Raw genomic sequence first — 9,128 nt, forward strand, 5'->3', positions numbered from 1 at the left:
TGGTTTCTGGGTTATGTCATCATGTGTGTTAATGGTCAGTTGTTGTTTGCTGTTGTTGGTTCTCTGTCCAAAGAACTCCCTTTAGCATCTCTTGTAAGGTTGGTCTGGTTTTAACAAATTCCCTTAATTTCAGCTTATCTGGAAATGTCCTAATTTCACCATCATATTTGAGAGACAGTTTTGCTGGGTACAAAATTCTTGGTTGGAAATTTTTCTCTTTCAGGGTTTTATATATACCATTCCATTGTCTTCTTGCCTGCATGGTTTCTGTTGAGAAATTGGAGCTTAGTCTTACTGGTTGTCCCTTGTGGGTAACTTTTGGTTTTTTCCCATGCTGCTTTCAGGATTCTTTCTTTGTCTTTGGTTTTGGTGAGTTTGATGATGATATGTCTTGCAGATTTTCTTTTGGGGTTTGTCCTGTTTGGGGTTCATTGGACATCTTTAATGGATATAATCTCATCTTTCATCATACCAGGAAAATTCTCTTCCAACAAATCTTTGACAGTTTTTTCTGTGGTTTTATTTGTCTCTTCCTGTTCTGGAATTCTGATTACACGTAGGTTTTTCCTTTTGATGGTATCCCACATGAACCTTAGGCTTCATTTTGTTTTGATCTTTTTTTGACTGATCCCTTTCCAAAGAAGTATTGAGGTATTTCCCTTCAATCTCACTAATTCTGTCTTCCACTGATTCAATTCTATTCCTTTGCCTATTCATTGTGCTATCTTGTCTGAAAATTTAGTGTTAATCTTCTGGATTTCTGCCTGTAGATTTTGTATCATCTCAAATTTTTCACTTATTTTTTCATTTTGTTCTTGTGTTGTTTTTGAAATTGTTCTAGGGTTTTCTCTGTGTTTTCCTCAATTTTGTCAGTGTTTTCCTTGATCTCTCTCTCAGTTCATTGAAGGTACCTGAATATAATTATTTTGAATTCCCTATCAGAGAGTTCCAATGCTGCATCTTCCTCAGGGATGTATTTTGGATCTGTATCCTGGTCCCGTCTTTCTTCTGCTTCATGTTGCTTCTTTTTGTGGACTGTGATCCTCTGTTGTCTCCAAGGCATTGTGACATTTTTGTGTTTATATTTAATTGGTGATTTTGTGTTGGAGTGACTTGCCCACTTTTTTTTTTTTTTTTTGTTTTGTTTGTATGTTATCAACCTAAGTAGGATACTGTGCTGTGCTCCTCTTTTCACTAGTTGGCAGCACTTACACACTCACCACCTGTCTCCTTTTCCATTGTCTGCCTCCTGTATGTCCCCACTGTTCTTGGCAAATGGAGCCTATTCTTAGGTCTCTGGAATCCAGATGCAAATGATGTCACTTTAAATCCAAAACGGACACCACTTGTAAACATTCAAAATGGCTGCAGCCTCGGTCACTTTAAATATCCAAAATGACCACTGCTTGTAAACATTCAAGATGGCTGTGCCCTTGGTCACTCTAAATATCTACAATGGCCACCACTTGTAAACAATAAAAATGGCTGCACCCTCTGGACCACTGAGAGTCCACAGCTCAGGTTGTCTCCCTTCTTGCTGGTGTCAAAGGCTACCAGTGCAATCATCCCTATAGTCCTTGATGACCAGGGCAGACATTTAGGTCAATTCTCAGGTCCCAACACTACTTGGAAATATTCAGGCTGTTGGTCCCATCAGAGTAGCTAACAGTCCACTACTCTGACCTTCTTTGTACTCACTGTTTTCATTCAGGATTTTCCAGTAGTTGGTGCCTAATCCACTTCTGTATACTTCCTTTCAAAGCTCAGGGCTCCAGGATTATCTTATGTATCTCTGTCATTTGGTTTCTCTTTTCTTTGTTGAAGAGGGTGTGTGTAGCTTGTATGTCTATTCCTTCATCTTACTGGAAGTCCATTTCATTTTTGACAACTTCTAATTTTCCCTAGATTCATTCTTTGTACATTCTGTGTTCTGATTATTAATGAATGTTCACAGCTGTTTCTTCCCATTTTGAGTTGTACCACATCAGCAAATGAAGGTTCCAAAAGCTTTATTCCATCCATGTCATTAAGGCCAACTCTTCTTTGAGGAGGCAGCTCATTCCCAGCTGTATTTTTAGTGCCTTCCAACCTAGGCATTCATCTTCCAGTACTATATCAGATAATGTTTTACTGCTATTCATGAAGTTTTCCAGTAACATATCAGTGTTTGACTGCTATTCATAAGGTTTTCACTGCCCAGTTTTTTCAGAAGTGGATGGCCCTGTTCTTCCCAGTCTGTCTTAGCCTGGAAGCTCTGCTGAAACTTGTCCACCACAGGTGACCCTGCTGGCTTAGTTTCCAGTCTCACAGCAATATGCAAGGCACGATAGTCCAACAAACTGACAGAGAAATGGTGGGTAGTATTCTTATAGTTAGATACAAATGTTTATTCTTATTTATTTATTTATTTATTTTTCTTAAAAAAGCCCTGAAAGAATTCATAATGAGAAAACCACTACCATTTCAATGAATGCTTGGCTTTATCTTAGACTTTGCACTAAGACTCTCCATATTCTTATTTAACACAGGAAAGTGAGCAGGTAGATGTTATCACTGTTTTGCAGATGAGGAAACAAATTCTGAGAAGTTATGTACTGTGTCCAAGGTCACACAGCTGATATGTATCAGAGCTCAGATTTGAACAGATGACTATCTGTCTAAAAGCCCATGTGTACCTACCATACGCACTGTCTTCTAGTAAAGGTTGCAATGATACATCTGTAAAGGTAGTTCTGAAACTTACAATTCCTGATAAAATAACTTTTTTTTTTAAAAAAAAAAAAAGCAATTTGCTTGTAATTCCTTTCTGTAGATGAAATCATTCTGGAGTGTGAGCAGTTGGTACTTTAGTGTCTTTTTTTTTTTTTTGGCAAAACCTAGTTCCAGCACCATAAGATGGGATGCTAGTGGTAGAAAGCAATGGCTTATGTTCATTGTGCAGGGAACAACAGAAAATAAAAAGGTAAGTTCACTTGTATGAAAACTAATATACAAGAACGCATCACTGGTCTGTAGTTGCTTGGATCTATCTATAAAGGGAAGTCATACAGCCAGATTTAGTTAGAAGTGTAAGAGGAAGCATCAGCTTCATCTCAATTCTTTTTGGTAACCAGATTCAGGATGAAAAGTCTAGTAAGATAACACTGATATTTGATACCCTAGTATTAGCAACCTAAGAAACAAATGTCACCTATAGCAATAGGTAGTAATGTATTCTAATGGGAACTTCATGTAACTTGAGATTTGAAATTAGTGTCTTTCCCGTAGGGTTGAAGCTATCAATGTCTTCAGATATTCCAAACCTCAAACTCCACTGCTGTCGAGTAGGATCCAACTTATAGTGACCCCTCCTTGGGTTTCCAAGGCAGTATCACTATGGAAGTAGATTGCTCAGTACTCCTTCCAAGAAGTGGCTGGTGGGTTTGAACCGTCAGCCTTCTGGTTAGCAGTCAAATGCCTTATGCCCTATGCCACCAGGAATCTCTGTGGTGTGCTGGGTAGGACATAGGCATTAAGTCTGGCAACTGGGTTCAAATCCAGGTTCTTCCATTTCTTACCTGTGTGACCTTGGGCCACATAGTTACTTTGCATTTTAAATTTCTGTTTTCTGTATCAATAAAATGAAGGATAGTAACACATACTTCTTAGGATTATGAGGATTAAATGAGGAAATGTCATAATAAATGGTAGCTATTACTGATTTTTATTATGATATTTATAAGCATAAAAACCACAGTTTTTCTACACTTGTTTTGAAATATGTGTGTGTATAAACTACACACAAATCCATAAATTTTTATTTCAAAAAAAGAATCCTCTCCTAAGCGAGTTATTACAACTTTTCCATGTTCACATTAATTCCAGAGTCTTTATAATCATAAAATCCATTTATAGCCCTTAGTTGCCAGGCAACAAAGGACAAAGTACTGAGTATTTCTTTTCATTGCAAAAAGTTCAGTTTTCCATGTTAGTCTTGAAATCAGTGTTATTTCAAAAAGACAGAACAGTGAAATTTAATACCATATTTCCAAGGTTTAGTTGGCATTCCTTATTTGGGGATTAGATCAAAGCTGAAAAGAATACATTGTTATTGTTGTCCTGTTCTTGAATAGGCTGAAGCACTTTATACTTATTACACAGTAAACCTGTAAGAAGTTCTGAAGTTGGGAGACTACTAAGTCATTTCAAGGAGAGAACTTTTTCATTGCATCCATGTTCTGCTACTCTCTCTCTATAAAGTACTGTTTTTTGCTTTGATTTGTTTTAATCACTTGTCTTGGGGAAAGTTTGGGGTGTTGTCACATACGTACTGAAAAATGATCTGCTGACCTTGGTAACCACTGACCTCAAATCAGTTGTTCAGCCATGCATTGGCAGGATATGGGTAAGGCTTGTAGGCTTACAACCCAAACGAATTATCTACTTCCTTAAAAGTTATCAAAGCTTTCAATTATTTTTGTTGTTTTTGTCCTTGCATAACCAGTAAGGAAAGATTTAGAGGTCCAAATATTACGATTTAATTTCCAAAAAAAATTCCCCAACTGTTACATTTTTTGTTAGGTGCCATAGAATCAGTTCTGACTCTTAGTGATCCTATGTACTACAGAATGAAACACTGTTTAGTCCTGCACAATCCTCACAGTCATTGCTATGTTTGAGCCAATTGTTGCAGCCACTGTGTCAATTCATTTCATTGAAGATGGTCTTCTTTTTCACTTACCTTCTGCTTTACCACATATGATGTCCTTCTCTAGGACTAGCCCCTACTGATAACATGTCCAAAGCATGTGAGATGAAGTCTCACCATCCTCACTTCTAAGGAGCATTCTGGCAAAACTGCTTTCAAGACAGACTATTTGTTCTTCTGGCAGCCCATGGTATATTCAGTATTCTTTGCCAACATCATAATTCAAAGGCATGAATTCTTCAGTTTTCCTTATTCATTGCTCAGCTTTCACATGCATATGAGGCAATTGGATATACCATTGTTTGGGTCAGGCACACCTTCATCCTTTGTCTTAGTTTTTCAACACTTGGAAAGAGATCTTTTGCTGAAAGATTTGCTCAATGCATTTACCATTTTCTTGACTGCTGTTTTCATAGGCATTGATTGTGGATCCAAGTAAAATGAAATTCTTGACAATGTCAGTGTTTTCCCATTTATCATGATGTTGTTTATTGGTCCATTTGTGGGGATCTTGTTTTCTTTATGATGAGGTATAATCCATACTGACGGCTATAATCAGATATTCATCAGTAAGTGCTTCAAGTCTTATTCACTTTCAACAATAAAGGTTGTGTTACCTGCATATCTGAGGTTGTTAATGAGTCTTCCTCCAATCCTTATGCTGTGTTCTTCATATAGGCCAGCTTCTCGAATTATTTGCTCAGCATACAGATTGAATAAGTATGATGAAAGGATACAACCCTGACATACACCATTCCTGATTTTAAACCACACAGTACCTTTTGTTCTGTTTGAATGACTGCTTCTGGGTCTATGTACACGTTCCTTGTGAGCACAATTAAGTGTTTTGTAATTCCCATTCTTTGTATGTTACCATAGTTTGTTATGATCTACACAGTCTAGTACCTGTGGCTAATCAATGCTTAAAGATTGATATAATAGGCATTCATGAACTGAAGTGGACTCGTCATTTTGAATCAGACGCTCATATGCTCTGCTATGTCAGGAATGACAAATTGAAGAGGAGCAGTATTGCATTCATTGTCAAAAAGAACACTTCAGGATCCATCCTGAAGTACAACACTTTCAGTGATAGGATAATATAAATATGCCACCACGGAAGACCAGTTAATAGAATTGTTACTCAAATTTATGCACCAACAATTAATGCCAAAGACGAAATTGAAGATTTTCACAAACTTCTGCAATCTTAAATTGATCAAACATGTAATAAAAATACATTGCTAATTACTGGTGATTGGAATGTGAAGATTGGAAACAAACAAGAAGGCTAAGTAGCTGGAAAATAGGGCCTTGGTGATAGAAACAGTGCTGGAGATCCCATGATAGAATTTTGTAAGACCAATGACCTATTATTAGAAAAACCTTATTTTTTCAACAACATAAATGGCAACTGTACAAGTGGACATCACCACATGGAATACACAGAAATCAAATTGACTATATTTCTGGAAAGACAATGGAGAAACTCAATATCTTCAGTCAGAACATGGCCAGGAGCTGGCTGCAGAACAAACTATCAATTGCTCATATGCAAGTTGAAGTTGAAGCTGAAGAAAACTAAAACAAGCCCATGGAAGCCAAAGCACAACTCTTAGTTATCCCACCTGAATTTAGAGACTATCTCAAAAATAGATTTGACATATGAACATGAATGACTGAAGACCAGATGAGTTGTGGGATGACATTAAAGATGTCATACATGAAGAAAGCAAAAAGTCATTAAAAAGACAGGAAGGAAAGAAAAGATCAAAATGAATGTCAGAACAGTCTCAGAAACTTGCTCTGGAATGTAGAGTAGCTCAAGTGAGAAGAAGAAAAGAGCTTCAAAGGATGGGTTGAGAAGATTAAGTATTATAGTGTAATGGGCAAAGACTTAAGAGTTAGAAAACTAAAAGGGAGGAACACACTAGATATTTCTCAAGCTGAAAGAAATAGAAGAAAAAATTCAAGCCTTAATTTGCAATATTAAAAGATTTAATGGGGTAAAAATACTGAATGACACAGGAAGCATTGAAAGAAGATCGAGGGAATACGCAGTCACTATGCCAAAAAGAATTGGTTGACATTCAGCCATTTCCAGAGGTAACATATGATCAAGAACCAATGGTATGGAAGGAATAAGTCCAAGTTACAATGAAGGCATTGGGGAAAAACAAGGCTTCAGGAACTGATGGACTAGACATTGAAATGTTTCAACAAACAGATCCAATGCTGGAAACGCTCACTTGTCTATGCTAAGAATTTTGGAAGACAGCTACTTGGCCAACTGCCTGGAAGAGATCCATGTTTGTGCTCATTTCAAAGGTGATCCAGCAGATTTTGGAAATTATTCAACAGTATCAATATCACATGCAAGTAAAATTTTGATGAAGATAATTCAAAACAATTGCAGTACACTGACCAGAAATTCAAGCCCAAATCAGAAGAGGAGTAAAACAAGGGGTATCAGTGCTGATATCAAATAGATCTTGGCTGAAAGCCAAGATGTTTACCTATGTTTTAGTGACTATGCAAAAAAACCCTGTACATTTATACACACACTTCTCACTTAACGACTATCTCATTATCCTACATTTCGCATTCAAGGCAGTAGTAAAAAATTTACTATGAGACTATTCTGTACATTAATGATATACATCTGACAATAACAAATGACAAGGTGTGAGGTAAGAATAAGGCTAACTGATGGTTAAGGTTATGTGTCAACTTGGCTGGGCCATGTTTCTCAGTGGTTTGTGGGTTATGCAATGATGTAATTTCATAGTTATGTTGTCATCCTCCATTTTGTGACCTGATGCGGTTATCCTCCATTTTCACTTAACACCAATTTTAGCATAATGACCTGGTCTTTGAAAGCTAACCCTGTTGATAAGTGAGGAATAGGTGTATTTTTAAAAACTCATGAAAATGTGTATTGAATATTGTTTATTTTCATAGGTATTTCTACATTCATACATATTAAACTGTGCAGAAGCAGATTAGGTATCTTGTTTGGAAGTTTATTCTTGCCTTCCATATGTATTCTATATATGTAATGTGGTTCTATATATGGAAAGTGAAGCGATAATGATCCTGTCTTTTCTTGTGTTGAGAGTGTTTATTGCTTTAAAACAAATTTATTGATAAGATGGTCTGCCTACAGAAAGAAGCAGAAAGGAAACCTACAAACTAGTCCCTATAAATTCTGTGAGGTAACCTCTAGTCAAGCCTTTTCTGCTGAGAGTACATGTCCTTAGAGATGATTTGCATGTGTGAATATATTAAAAAAGAGTGAACTGTTAGCCTTATTAGACTAATTCCAGTTGATCAGAAGAAGGACATTTGAAAATCTACTATCCATGTATTTCAAGAGGTGTTGGGCCTTAAGAAGCATTTAGAAAAGTACAATTTTTCTCTTTTTATCTGCATGAGATTTTAAGCAAAGAGAGAAATCTACTTCCTTCCCCTGGGTGAGGCAGGTTTCTGTGTGAAAATATGAAGATCTTTAAATGGTGGCGAGGAAGTCAGAGCAACAGACCATCTCATGTTTTGGCCCGCCCTTTTGCTGGCTTTCTATTGAAATATTTGGAAAAACAAAAATCCATAAACAGTCATCAAGTTTACTTATTTAGCCAATTCATTCCTAACCCATCTTCAAAGTTTCCTTCTCACTCTTCCATTTGTATTATGCTGGATTATAGAGTTTGACATTTTACAAATATTTTCATTTCCGTTCACTCACTGGCCCCTCATGACCCTGAGAGGAAGGCATTTTATAGATGAAAAACTGAGACTTAAAGAAACTGCACAACTTGTCTATAATCACATTGGTGTGTATCAGGATTGGTAGTAAAAATCTAGTCTAAGTTCAGTGCTGCTCTTTCCATCTCCATACCACTCTACCCTTCTCAAAGGAAAAAGCTGGTAAAGATATATGTAGCTTATTGACTTCTGTGTTCTAGTTCTGATGTCAGAAAAATACTTAAATAAACATGGTAAGTTTTTGGAGAAAACTACTAAACTCCCTCTCCCTCACACCTAGCTGCCATGCAATCTCCTACAAACACACTGGTTACCCTCTCCCCTCCACAACAGAGGTAGCAAGTTTCTATCTTGAGGCCTTCACCTTTGATGAAATTTATCTGCCACATTTAGCAGTTGGCTCATTGTTCTCAGTTCTGTCTTTGGGAGATTGGGATGGAGAGAAGAGAAAGAATAAGAAGGGAATGGACATTTATGATGTACCAGGCACTAGTAAATGTTGCCACGTTTACTCTGCAAGCAATCCTTAACAGTGTCAAAATTGATCTCCCATTTCCAAATGAAGAAGCAGGCTGAAATTTAAGTTGTTGTTGTTGTTGTTATGTGCCGTCGAGTCGGCCCCGACTCATAGCGACCCCTCCTTGGGTTTCCGAGGCAGTATCACTACGGAAGTAGG

This window comes from Orycteropus afer, unplaced genomic scaffold, assembly GCF_000298275.1.
Source record: "Orycteropus afer afer isolate SDZICR_OR568_19922 unplaced genomic scaffold, OryAfe1.0 scaffold00392, whole genome shotgun sequence".
NCBI classification, from domain to species: domain Eukaryota; kingdom Metazoa; phylum Chordata; class Mammalia; order Tubulidentata; family Orycteropodidae; genus Orycteropus; species Orycteropus afer.